Raw genomic sequence first — 14075 nt, forward strand, 5'->3', positions numbered from 1 at the left:
GCGGAGGGCTCGCCTCGGAAAGGAGGCTCACGGCCCCTTCTCGGCTGCGGGGGCCCACCTCTCAGAGGAGGGCGGGCAGAAGCGTGAAGGAGACCTTTAAGCCCACGGGGGTGAGAGCGAGAGCAGGGCAGCCCGGACCCAGGGGGAGGGAAGCTCGCAGACGCGCCCGCCCCCGCCCCCGCCGCACAGGCGGCCGCTGCCCTTGTCCGGTTTGGTTTTCTCTTCTCGGTGAATGAAAAGGGAAGGAAAAGGGGGACAGAAGAGCAAAGCGGAACATTAAGGAAAAGAGGATGAACTGAACCTCCTGGCTAATCAGAGGGAAATCGGGTAGAGAAACACACGCCGCTAGGTCATCTCACGGCCGGGCACTCAGAGTCTCACTTAGACTTTTGGAACGACTGTCCCCAAGGTTCCCAGAGCCGCGCGCGGGCCGGTGACACCCGGCGCCCCGTCCTGCCCAAAGCTGGGTCTGCGTGAGCCCCACTGAAGCCCGAGACAGCATGGACGCAGCTGCGTGTTGTGCTTTTATTCGCCTCCTTTGCGTCCTGCTCCCAGATGCACATCCTACTTAATTTGGAATTAACCTTTCTATGTAAAACATTCTAATACTCAGTGAACAGCAGTGACTTTTTCTGCTGTCAGGTGAGGCAGGCGGCGCTGGCTGCTTCGCCCAGTGTCAGTTCCAATCCTCCCGTCTCTCTGCCCCGCCTCCCATTTAAGAGAAAACTTTCAAGGCCAGAACCCTGGTTCCCAACACTGCCTGCAGCTAGACTTTTCCACGGCACCAGCTGCAGTCCGACTGTGGGAGAGGAAGGTGCCCTTACCCTTGGCAAGGGGCTGGGCAAGCTCACGGGCCTGCCCCCCACCCGAGCGAGGTCGCAAGCTCTGTGACTGCGGCCGCTTCCACTGACCGGGCGCCCACCAGCACGGGAAGGGGACCCGCTCGCGGCAGCGCCGCCCCTAGCAGCCGACACTCGCCTCACGGAAGGAAAAGTAAAGCCCTGTCATTCTGAGCCGCTGGGCATCCATTGCCTGGCCGGCGCCGTGAAGTAAGACGAGAAGGTCGCATTTGTCTGACTCTGCAGCAAACCCGGGCAAAGCCCCAGCTGGCCACTGACCAGCGTCCCATCAAAGACCCAAGGGAGAACCATCCAACCTGGTGGGTAGCCCACGGCACCGCAGGCGAGGACGACTCATTCTTTCAGGCAGCGAAGTTTTGAGATGACTTGTCATAAACTAATACCTGACTGGGGGGGTCCTGGTGATCTGGGGGGAGTTTCTTACTTTCTGAATAGCAAGCAGCCCTGGGCTCTCCCTGCGTCAGCCCGGGCCAGCCTGTCCTCCGGGCGCCGCGGCTCCTCTGCGGGGCAAAGGCGATTAGACGCTGAGATCCGGGCGGCGGGTGTGTTCACTGCTCCTGACGTGCCAGCACACTGAGAGTCTCTCAGCAGACAGACCTAGGAGAGACTTGGATTCAGATACAGACACAGGTAAGTGCACAAACATATCTATTTCTCCATCTGTAAGAATAAATTTATGAGTTCACTGATAATGCCTCTAATTGCGATCCAAAACCACAGGGAGCATTCTAGACATAGAACTCCCTTCTCCTACAAACACCGACTCCCATTTTCCCAAAATACATTCTCCTTTGCTGAGTGAAGCATGGAAAACACGGAAAGTGGTTTCAGGTATGTTAGCCCATCGAGGTGATAAAAGCAAGGCTATAAGCAGAGTTCAATGCGTGCAGGTTTTCTTTGTTTTCGTCACAAGTTACATACGGTGAGGTGCACAGTGCCCAGGTGTACAATGCGATGGGCTTTGACAGGTGCACGCGCCATGCGGACCGTAACAACACTGCACATGCCCGCTGCCTCCAAAGCCCCCCCCCCCGCCTCACAGCCACCACGAGGCAAACTTTTCTGATTGTTGTCACCGCAGATTAGTGTTTCCTGTCTTCGTGTGGCAGGGCCTCGTGCAGCAGATTCGTGCAGTCTGGCTTTTTGTCTCTGACTCTTTTGCTGAGCCCGACGTCCGTCCGCTTCACCCACGTGATCACGAGGTTAGGTAGCTTGTTCCTTGTCTTCTGCTCTGTTATTCCCTTGCACAAACGTCACAGTCTGTTCATTCGCTTTTCTCTTTATGAACATTGGGACTGTTTCCAGTTGGCGGCTGTTATGAATAAAGTCCTGTGAACTTTTTTGTGCAAGTCTGTTTGTCAAAATAAACTTTTATTTCTTTTGGGAAAATACCTGGCAGTGCGGCACCGAAGTCACAGGTAACTGCATGTTTTATTAGGGCCTGCCAATCTCCAAAGAGCAGAAGGGTGTATTGTGAGGGGCCCGGGTCAGTGGGCTCTGAGTTGTATGAGCCCCTCCAGGGAGGAGGGGTGGTGAGACCCCCTACTTGTCGCTGAACTGGACAGATGTCGTGGGCAACCCTGGGACAGACGGCTTGCCAGTGGCGACTGGGGTGGGGGACAATCCCGTGGGCCTGAGCCCGTCCCCGTGGGGCCGGACGCCGCCCCAGGCAGATGGGGTCGGGGCTGAGTGAGACTCGAGTCCCCCGGCTGGTGCCGCAGGATGGCCTCTGCCTGGGGCGTCGGGTGGTTCGGGGGACACGGCGGGAGGGCGAGCCTTTCCCTCCCAGGGGACGCCCCGCACCGTCTTCTGGAACTTCCCTTTGCTTATAAAATGAAGGCTCCAAACAATTGTGAAATGCTTCAGGACCACCCTTGCAAAAGAAACTTAACCAAATCTACCTGAATTAATAGTTCACCGGCCAGCAAACAGGTAATGAAAACTAGGTCAAATGGAAGTAACAGAGTTAAGTGCTGGGAATGAATTAATCCACTCAGAGCCATCTTCCGGTGAAACCTGCTCTGAGCCTTTGTCCCCTCTGGCGTGCGGCGGTGGGTGCGGGCCCTGCCTGGCCCAGCACGGGCGGGGTGCGTGGGGCACGGGGCCTCAGACAGCCCACCGAGTCCGTGCGCCCGCGGGCGGGCAGGAGGCGCACAAGCCAGCGGGGCAGGGGACACGGCCGTGTCTCAAGCGGCTTCTCCCCGTGCCGCACAGATGCAGAGCTGCACACACTCATCTCCGAGGCAGGCCCTGGCCTCACCTCCAGCCTGGCTGGGGCCGGGGGGCCGGCAGGGACGTGGTGACCGGCCGTTGGTCGCTCTCCCTTCAGAGAAGCAGGACCAGCTCCCCCCACGCGAGGACAGATTGACTTCACATCAGAAAGGGCCCTCGGACCCACCTGACCCCTCGCCGACTTCCCTGCCCGCCATCACCGCCCACAGGCAGAGCAGAAGCCGGGGTGGCCACGCCCAGCCCGCCACCACCCCTTCCTGACACCCAGGCCTGAGTGCCACGGGCTCGCTGGACTCCGGAAACCGGGAGGGGCTGCAACCGCCCAGCAGACAAGCCAGCCACGCCAGCCCTCCCCGCGGCCCCCACCCTCAGTCAGCCGGGCCCTGTGGCTGAGGACGTCCTGACCCAGCTGACACCCCCTCCCCGGTCACCACTCTCCCGGCACTGGCCACGCGTGCACACGGGGCGCCGCCCCCAGGCTGGCCCACAGGGTCTGCCAAGCCCCCACCAGCTCCTCTGCCCCCTCTCCGGCTTTGTTCTGCAAGACACAAGCTGCAAAGAGGTTTTAATCCCTCACTTTTAAAATGTCCCAATTTGGGTGATAAAATGCAGGGGTCACTCACACACCCAGTGGGATTAAATCCCACTTTTCTTTTTAAAGATGGGATTAAAATGCAGAGCGTTATTTGACAAGTGGAAAGTGGAGCGATGGCAAAAGTTAGAAGTAAAAGTTATCTGCACGGAGGAAAAGAAATGAAGTATTTCTGTGCAATAATTTGTTAAACCTTGCAAGAATTAGAAGAATGCGTGGAAATGTGCTTAGAGATGCCCGTAAGACTCACACAGATATAAAGGGGGACTAAAAGCCCCACGCTGGTCCCTCAGCCGCCCCGTTCAGGTGGCGTGAGGAGTCGGAGGGGGACGTCATCACATGAGTGGGACCAGGGTGTTCACCCCTCGGAGAGTCGTCACCCCAGGGCTGCTTTTCTGCAGAGAACACACTGTTTCGGGGACTTGGTTTAAAGTCATAATTACTATGCAAATAGACACACAGGGAAGTCACAAAATGAAAACCCTAAATGTGCCTCTGGATTTACATCTGATTTGCAACTATCACCAATGCGTCCGGGAGCATCTCGTAACGTTAGAGGGATCGCCGTGCGGGTTTCCTTTTATCAGTTAAGCATTTCCTTAAGCACCAGTTTTATTTACAATGTAGTGAATGAAATTTTCTTAAAACCTGAAACACGCTATCCAAAGGCCCCTGGGGTCCTTCCTGCAGGCCCTGAATCCGTGAGAATTTACCCCCCTAACAAGAGGAAGTTGCCCTACGTTGAGGCAATCTGTTGCAAAGGTCTCTGAAATAATGTGCCAGCACCGTGTCTTAGACTCTTGCTGACAAAATGCAGCCTGAACAACCTTCAGATTTCCGCAAATAACAAGCCCGTGTCTCTCGCTGAGGGTCTGCTGTTCAGCTGGGGGCGCTGCTCAGGCTGCGGGTGATGCCCCGTCCACTCCCTGGAATTTAACACCCAGGGTCCAGCGCTCACGGGAGGCCAAGCCCACGTCGAAGTGTCCTCACTGGCCTGGAGCCCGGGAAGAGGCTGCCCTGGTGGAGAAGGAACAATTCCGCAGCAGGGAGGGCGTGGGGACTGGACCAGTTGTTCACCCCCCGCCACCTACGTATCCACAGAACCACCTCCAGGGCCAAACACGGGACAAATGGCATCCAACCGCCACCGAGGGCCCTTTAACCTGACAAGACGCACAACACACAATGAAGAAACTATCACGTTAGTTGGCTAGACGCCGCAGTAGGAGGCTGTTAGAAACACAAGGAGAAATGTAAATTGACATCAAGAGTTAACAGGTAAGCTCACCCCTCAGCCGCCGCAGACCAAGTGGAGAGAAACGGCCGATGGGAAACACGATAAATAAACTGTAAGTCAGCAGCTGGGAGGAAACTGCTTTCTAAAGGCGACGGCAGCTCCTCCATCACTTGGAACGACAGCCAAATGTTTGCAGAAGAGAGTCGTGTACTAGTTTTCAGAGACCCCTGATGAGCGTATGGAATGACACCCGTCGACCGCAGGCCGGAGAAAGCAAGCTAGCGAAACCGGTCACAGGGGTTAGAATACAGCCCAGCTCCGAAATCTGAAGGACAGAATCCTGACTCACTTTCCAAAGAGAAGACAAAGACTCCTTCTAAGGCTAACTGAAAAGCAAAGTGAGAACCTCGCACGTGGACATGAGCGGGAAGGGCGAAAGCTGAACTCAGAGAAAACGGAAGTCTGTGAATGCTTTTATAATTAAGAAAAAGAAACAAGTTATTGTGGGTTTTCCCTGCTGAATTTTCACAAGCTTTTTGGGAACGCAGCGCTCCATGCTTGGCAGAACCCAGGGAGAAGGAAGTCCCTCCGACCAACTCACGAGGCCCCCGTAACCTGGGTGCTAAAACCTTACGCATCCAAAGGGCGCTACGGTCAGACATTTCTTAAGAGCATGTTGGTTCCAATACATTTTGTGTTTTCCTGACTTTCTCTAATGAGCATGTATTCCTTCCACAATAAAAGTAGTAAATTCTCCGGACAGTGAACACGCTGGGAGGCATGGGATGTGCGCGGCACCACTCAGAGGGCGCCAGAAAGGGAGTCCTTTATCTCCTGGCCCGCGTGCCCGCCGTCCACAGGGGACGTAACACGGCGCTCAGACTCTCTCTGCGCGCTCCTCTGGGGGCAGCTGTGTTGTGTGCGCGTCGAGTGCGGCGCCAGGACCCAGGCCCGCAGGAGCCCTGGGCGGGTGGCTGACAAGCCCTGTCCACCTCCTCCTTGGTGACCCGCCTGGAACGGGGTGGACCCAGCCTCCCTGACGGGCTGCAGGCTCTACGCCTCCATGAGCCCGTCCCTCGTCCTGTCCTGACCAGAGGGGCTTCAGCAGGACACGTGGCGGACATGACGCCAGGTCTCTGACTCAGAGCTCCTGCCCTCTCGGGCTCCGGGACACTGATCTGGGCACGGGGACCCGGCAGCCCCTGGGGGCGACAGGACGCCACGCTTTGCCCTCTGTTTAAACAAGCACAGGATTCTCATATATTCAGCCACCACGTTTTCACCTTCCTTCACGTGCCTAAGACCAGGGGACAGTCTCTCACGTCCCCTGACTCGGGCCCCCAGCGAGGCTGTGGGTGAGGCTCACACCCACACCTGCAGGGACAGGACCCCACCTGCCACCAAGTGTGGCGGGCGGACCCACCCAGCTTCCAAATGCATGTCACCACTTGGCTGTACGGCGTCTCCAAAACCGTGTTCTCTGGCTTCATATTGCACCCAAGTTGCTTTTCACCGTTTCTACACGAAACACCACGCTGCAGGGAGGAATCCTTCGCACACAGCATTTACAAAGCACTCGAAGGAGAACAGCTTAAATGCGTAAACCACTTTCACAGGTCTGTCCTGACGGCCTGACAACACAATTTCTAAACAAAGTTCCAGGCCGCTACAGGGATGTAACGCGAACAACTTGCTTTGCCGTCGCGGGGGTGGCATCGGAAGCCGGATTTACCTTCTCTCCGTGGGCCCTGCTCGTCTCAGTTTGGAAACGGGCAGCGGGACTGAAGGAAGGCAGAGTGAGTCCCCAGCACTAATGCCGTGGCTTTCCAAGCGCTTACCTGCTAGTGATGAAAAACGGTTGTGCCCACCCAGTTAATCACCTCGGAGACGGCACTAACGCAAATTACAAAACTATCTAGGTGTTAGCCCATGTCGTCAAGCTCCATGCCACTGAATAGAAGCACATGGCATCTCTCAGCTTCCCCAGCCCCCGCTTTTGGGGTGATTGCACCAGGACCTCGTATTTGTCTGTGTCCGCAGTTTGGAGAATGCACCTCATTTGCTAGTAGCCAGAGAAGGACCTCCTCACACAGACCCCTGGGGCCACGCAGGTTGGAAGTGATCAGGAGACAAGCTTATAATGAGGGTAATTCCGATCAGGTTGAATTACGTAAAGTCGTGAGCAGATGAGGCAGGGTCTGCGCAGCAGGGGCTCCAGCACGGAGTGCCCAGTGCCAGCAGAGGGGCAGGCCATGTCACCAACCATGCCATCAGCCACTGGCTCCCCGCTTAGAGACCTCCGTGTCACCGAAACACAGAAGTCCCAGGGGATGTCTCCATGAAAAGGTTGTATATTGGGGATTAGCTACCCAGTCATGAGGTGTGTCACTCGCTTGTTCCACAGCTATATTAAGCTCTCTGTCCCTTTACAGAGCCAGCTCTCAATTATCCATCACAAGCAAAGTTCAGTGGCAGGAACCCAGCTGACAGGCAATTAAATACAATGTACATTTAGCTTTAAAATGAACTGCACAGTGGAAACAAGAAAAAGACAACTTGTAGGTTATTAAGTTACCAAAAGTTTAAATGGCATTTTTAAGTTGTTACAAAAGCAACATATTTGAATGTTGACTTTTAAATCAAACAGTGAAACAGCAGCAGAGCCCCTGCCCCAGGGTCGGGCCGCACACTCCCTGGGAGAGGCCCCTCCAGGCACTGCCGGCTACGCGCTTCTGGTTATTTTTGCCTCCGCACCTCGTGGTGATGTGCTTACAGCACTGTGTTCAGATATCAAGCTTTGGCTCTATCTGTTGACTTCCCGCCGTGCGACGTGGGCCGTGGGACTCTGGCTCACTACGTTGCCTCTCTGTCTCCACGTCTGACGATTCTCAGCTCCGGGGTTGGTCACTTTGTCACTTTAGATCATGCGGTTGGAATTCTACTTCTCGTTCCACTAACTGTGGAGTAAATATTGTTTCCCTGCATCATGAGATGAGGCTGTAACGTCCCTGATGGTTCCACTTACTCAGCGTCCCTCCGTTGCACCTCCCGAGTTCTCCTCACATGTTACTTTTCTATTGTCACGTTCACTAATATTTCAGCCTGTTCCACAGTCATAATTAAGCATTCTCTGATTTCTGTCTGATTGACTCTAAAGCTTGAAAAGTCAATGAAGCATATGTATGTTTTGAACTGCGTATGTTACTCACTGCAAAGTGGAATCATGTGCTACAGTTCTATGTCCTTCCTCTAATAGCTTTTTGGTTTCCCTGGAGTTTCTAATTGCTTTGCTTTTCTTGCTAACTTGCTTTTACCTGGTCCTTAAGATCTAATATTTAAAGGGCATTATCGAATCAGTGAAAAATCCCTCCATCCTCACTTTTTCCTCCCCAGAGACTTCCCTCCTGGAGATGTCTGTGCTCCTGGACGCACTGCTCTCTACACCTATCATCCCGGGACTTAAATTTCTCACTGTCCTGAGTTGTATCCATTGTTCTCCCAGACCCACATATTCCTGACTCCCTCGTGATTTTGTTGGAGAATACCCTCATACAACATCCTCATGCAACACAGGTCTGCACGGGAGCCATGGATAGTGAAGAAGCACACACTGATGCTCTATTTATACCATTCTCACAGCTAACAATTGCTTGATTTGTATCTAAGACTGGGCTTGCCTGAGACAAGATATTCACTGCAAGCAGGCTTTTATTGGGGGGAGGGGGGATGCTCCCTGGAGGCCCTGGTAGTGAGGCAGGAAATTGAGGAAAAGAAGAAAACAGAAACCACTACGATGTGACTGAACGTGCGGGTAACCGCGGTGAGCCAGTGAGGATGCTGGGAGCGCGTGGTCGCACATCCTCCAGGTTATTCCAGGTGCGGTGATGAGCCAGGAAGCCCTGTCAGGTACCCGGAGAGGGGTGCTCCCGGGAGTGCCGGCTGCCTGGAACTTCCAGCCTGCAGGTTGGCACCGTCGGCCAGAGAAAGCCTTTTAGCAAAGATCTGCAGGTGTCACGGGAGGAAGCGTGCACCTGCTCAGGGAGGGTCCTTGGTGGGGGAGGGTGTGGGAGGACGCCCAGTGCGTCTGCCTCAGCAGTGCCGCTTCCTGGTTATTTAAAATGTATTCTTAGTTAGAAGATGAATGATCTTCTTGAATTTTCTCTGGGAGTATCAGAGCCATTGACAGTGTTTCCCTTGGTTTCCCCAGTTGTGTCTCTTCCCCAGAGCCAGGCTGTCCCACTTCCTGGAGGCTGGTGCACGAGCAGGCTTCCCAGCCAGCAGACTTGCTGTGAGGGGGGGTTGGGTGTGGACCAGTCATCGCAGCAGGAAACTCTCAAGTGCCAGCGTGAGGGGGGCTTCGGGGAGGCACCCACTGCACACACTCCCGTTCTGGCTCTGATTCTCCCCCAGCGCCTTCCTCAACCTTGTGGAAATGCAGATTTGGGGGAGAAATCAAGTCCTCAGCGCTGGGCACGTTCAGTGAGATGCTCGTTAGGCCTCCAAGCCAGGCGGCAAGCAGGCGCTGGCTATGGGGGTCTGGACTCGGGGAGAGAGCTCTGAACGGCAGGCACAGCTGCCTGGATGGCTGCTCCAGGGGTGTCACTTAAAACACGAGGCTGAATGAGACCCATGCGTGCGAGAAAAAGAAGACAGAGAGAAGCCCAAGACCCGAGCTCCAAGGACCAACGAGGAACCAGTGAGACTGGATGGCTGAAAATAACAGAAACTCCCTCAGCGTCCGGAGGCTGCCGGCCCAAGACCCGGTGTCCGCAGGGCGGGTCCTCCGAGGCCGTGGGGGAGGCTGCTCCCCGCAGCCCTCAGCCCCTAGCGTTTGCTGGCGGCACTGAGCGACCTTTGCCTCGGAGCCGCGCCTCCCCAGTCCCCAGCGCCACGGACCTCACGCCCTCCTCCTGTGCATGCCTGTCTCCACGCCCACGTCTCCCCTTCTTGGGAGCACACCACTCGTGCTGGATGAGGGTCCGTCCTAATGGCCTCCTGCCAACCTGACCACTTCTGCAAAGATCCTACTTTCAAATAAGGTTGCTCCGAGGTCCTGGGGGCTAGGGCCTCAACACAAAGATTTGGAGAAGGGGGACACAGTCAGCCCATGACCCTTAGCTCGCTCCTCAAACCCAGGCCCACACCCCCTAGTCCCTGGGAAAACACCCCCACCCGGGGCTGCGTGGGGAAAGGCTGCTCCGTCAGGCAGCTGACCATCTGCCACTGCCACTCGGCTTGTACGCTTTCCAAAAGGCATGTTTCAGTTTTCAAAAATTTGCTTATGCCGATCATATTTCTACCATTAAATATGTAAATTAATTAAATATTCTACAATCTCATGAATGTGAAAAGAGAGCTATTCTTTATGAAAATCAAGTTTAAAAACCTGATGCATGAAGAAGAAACTTGCTCACAAGAAAAGTGACTTAAAACATTCACTATGAAATTGCCATTGGATCCAGTAACCATAAAAGATGGGGACAAGCCCTAGGACCCCGGCAGGGGTCTCCCCTCAGGCTGTGCTGCGAGTGTTTTGATGTTCTTGACGCCCTTGAAGGAAGCCCAGCTGTAAACAGAAGTCGGTGCCCTTTTTATGGAGTAGAAGGAAGACGGGAAAGAGTCTGCTCATCTCCAGCCAGCGGGCTTCCACTCAGAGACCCAGGCTCCACGTCAGAAGTGCCCACGTCTGTGTAAAAGGAAGATGCACCATGAAGGCGTTTGTCACTGTGATTTGTCTCCGTCCGACTCCACTGCGGGGCCTGCGTCAGCCCCGCGCCCCCCGCCGCACGCCCAGGCGTCGGACGGCGCACCAGCTGCAGATGGCCGCGGGGCTGAGCTCGTCCCTCCGTGGGGGGCGGGGGGGCAGCCTGACCCGTGGAGGGACCGGAACTGACGGGGGAAGTCTTACAAGGTGCAGTCCCTCGGGTGGAAAGCTTGGCTAAACGTTAACACAGACAGATTTCACTTGAATTGTGTCTGCCTTCCTCCTCCGAGCTCCATGCTTGGTTCTCTTCCCCCGGATCACTTTTGTTTCCCGCCAAATTCCAGGGAAAAGCAGCAGTTGTTTCCAGGGGGACTCGGTGTTGATCCCCTCATTCCTCCGCTGCAAGAGGGCACACCCACCTGCGTCTGGGATCCTAGGCTCAAGGAATTCGAGAGCAAGCAAGATGCTGGAGGCCCTCCCTCCTGGGGCTGCCCACAAGCACTCATGGAGCACCTGCTGTTGCATCAGGAGTGCTCTGCTGTGGGGGGCGCACGGTCAGAGGGCCGGGGACACTGCCCTCCTGGAGCATACAGGCCACCAGAGTAGCCAGGACAGAGGTGGGGCAGGGGGCCGGGGTGTCGGGGGCTGCTCACTGGCTCGGCCTGGTGCACCTTCCTCCAGCCGCTTTCCAGCAGCCCGAGAGGAGGCTGTTACCCTGACTCCCAGGTGCGAAGTCCAGGAAATGGCACAGATGGGATGCAAGGGGGACAGTGGAGGAAGCCCTGCCCGCCCGTCTCCCCTCTCCATGGACGTGAGCTGCACGGCGGTCCCCGGTCTGTGCAACTCTGCTGGCCCTGTTTCGGGCACGGAGTCCCATCACTCCGTCCACACTCACGTACTTGTGCGGCGGAGCCCCCAGCGGGCGCATGGCCCCGACACGCTGTAAATGGTCAGGTCAGCCACAAACGCGGCTGTCTTATCCCTCTGAAGGCGCCCCCCTCAGTCAGCATCTCCGCACATCCTGCCCGTCCTGACAGTGGACTTGCCCAAACCCACCTGGGCTGCGGCTCCGGGATCCACCTGGCTCAGGTCCAGAGGGTCATCTGAGTCGGGTCAGCTGGAGAGGACCTCCAGGTGCCGGCCGAGTGCGTCCGCGGGAGTCACCGCAGGAGCAGGAGCCCCAGGGGTCAGGTGCGGGTGGCCGTGAGCTGGGGCTGGTAGGGGGGTTGCTGGCGGGAGCTCCCCAGTCAGAGCAGTCAGAGCAGCGCTGGTAGGGCAGGTGCCGGCGGGGGCTGAGCTCTGGGCTCGAGCACCTGTATTGCTTTATGTGATTAGGAAAGCAGAACGTGTTTTTAACAAATTTGGGACATATGAAATAATCAGTCTTCTTAAATGACTCATTAAGCCTCCTCACCATCACTCCCACCTTATCCACCATATTGTCTTGTTCCCTTTCCAACTCCCACAAAACAAAGGTATCTAAAGGTACATAAGTGTAATACAGATACGGAAGTATAAAACAGATAAACACATATATATGTTTTCTGTAAATTTATGTGTGTGTGTGCACACACATGCATATACACAAATACAGGGTTTTGTAAATTTTAAGTGTCCTGTTTATACCATCTTCCGTCTTGCTTTTCTCATGACATTGCAGGGATCAAAGGACTCCGTGTCTCTGAGCAGCCACGAAAATACTTTCTCAGTCCCTGGCAGTGTGCCGTCGTCTGGTCCACTGTATTTAAACACCGTCCTGCTCTCACAAACGTGGGTTGTTTCCGGTCTGTCCCCCATTGTAAGTTACCCTGTGATGAGAGTTACGTAAACAGCTCGTGGCTTTCTGTTTCCCCGGGGCTTTTTCTTTTTCGAGAAGGGGAATTACCAGGTCAAAGCAATTAAACCAAGCTCTGTTGACAGAGCACCCAGAACGCTTCCCATGAAAGCTGGCCGGATCTGCACGTCCGCTCACCGCCCGCTCCCAAGGGCCGCTCTCACCGCACAGCCGCCAGCGCTGGCTGCCCGCACAGCTTGGGGTGTGTGGCTGTGGTTTTGTTAACCTGCTGGTCTTCGCTGGTCACCGTGAGGCTGGACATTTTCCAGTCTGGGGGGTGTTCCTGATTCCTTTCACTGAGTTGACTGTTCCTATCCCTTCTGTTTGGTTTTCGTGTTTTTCTTACCAACTTTATGGAAATAATTGGCAATTAATGTTCTAGTCCTCACGTAGCATTTTTAAATGGACTCAATTAAAGAGGGAAAGATTTGACTCTGTGCCTCCCCCAAGCATCACACCTTGCATTTTCCAGAGACGTTTAAAGGTCAATGTGACTTCAAAGTCAGACTTCAGTCTGGATGGACTGTCACCAGAAGGCAACACAGTTTTAGGTTGTTCTACCAGCTTTGAAATGAGACTCAAGTTCTGACTTCTTAAAATGTCAACCTCATAAATTCACCCCCTCAGACAAAACCAGGTGCGGTCAGCACTCAGCAGACACTCTCACCGCCATGGTGACATTTGGCCTCGAGCTTCCGACAGTCCCACAAAGAACCACTCTCAGTTCCCATCCTTAAAAAGCGGGAAACAGATGCGATGATGAACTTTCAAGCTCTTTATCCTTTGCCCTTCTTACATTCCGTGCAACCCCCACCCCAGCCATTTTGGAATAGAATACTTACAATTTTGGTGCAGGTGAAATCAAGAATCGTAGATGCTCAGGCCAGAGTTTTCATCCTCAAACGACCACCTCCACCCCCGCCGTGGGGTCAGAGGTTATGTGACCTCTGCTCCTGTCACTGGCGTTCTCCTGGACCCCTGGCCCTGATCAGGCTTGGGACAATGGGGTGGGTGGCAGAAGGAAGCCAGGAGTGGCTGCGAGGGTCATCTTCACGAAAGTCCATCATTTCCGGCCACAGGACTGAGTGGCTTGAGGCCTAAGCCCTCGGATGTGCGGCCAGTGAAAGCCGACCCTTTCCTTTCGTGTCTAGGAGGTCCTTCCTGCCTTCGGAGAGGACATCCAGCTGGCCGAGGTGCCAGGGCAGGTGCAAACACACCCAGGCTGGCACTCCCTCAGCTCCAGGCCAGCTGGTTAATCACTGAGGGATTCAGTTTCCTTCTCTGTAAAATGGGGGCCAGAGCACAACCATTTTCCCAAGGAGGAAGGATTGGATCATACCTGTGAGCACGTGGCTGGAGCCAGAACAGACCCTCTGTGAAGGCTGCCTCCTCTCTCTGCCTGTCCCTGCCGGACACAGCAAGGCTCACGGCCCATGAGCAGATGGAGAAGGCCAGGGCTCCATCGTGGGGCCGGTCCACGATGTTTCCAACAATAAGAGCCAGAAAGAGAACCGGGCTGGAACCCAGGTCCTGCTCTGTCAGGACCCCGCAGGACGAGGCACCATGACCTCTGGGGCATGGGCGCAGGGGACGTGGGGACGTGACTCTGGGGCATC

General features: G+C 55.2%; 1 long non-coding RNA gene across 2 annotated transcripts; it reads right to left on the minus strand.

The window, feature by feature from the left end:
* Positions 1-1323: 1323 nt before the first annotated feature.
* Positions 1324-13518, minus strand: LOC140690115 (uncharacterized). Of its 2 annotated transcripts, none has more exons than XR_012065308.1 (3): positions 12252-13518; positions 11682-11946; positions 1324-1457 (listed from the first exon to the last, which is right to left on the minus strand). It is a non-coding gene; the product is annotated as an uncharacterized lncRNA (long non-coding RNA). The 2 variants fall into 2 exon arrangements; XR_012065304.1 differs by lacking the exon at positions 1324-1457 and adding an exon at positions 10441-10607.
* Positions 13519-14075: the final 557 nt, after the last annotated feature.

This window comes from Vicugna pacos, chromosome 3 (assembly GCF_048564905.1).
Source record: "Vicugna pacos chromosome 3, VicPac4, whole genome shotgun sequence".
Classification (NCBI taxonomy): Eukaryota; Metazoa; Chordata; class Mammalia; order Artiodactyla; family Camelidae; genus Vicugna; species Vicugna pacos.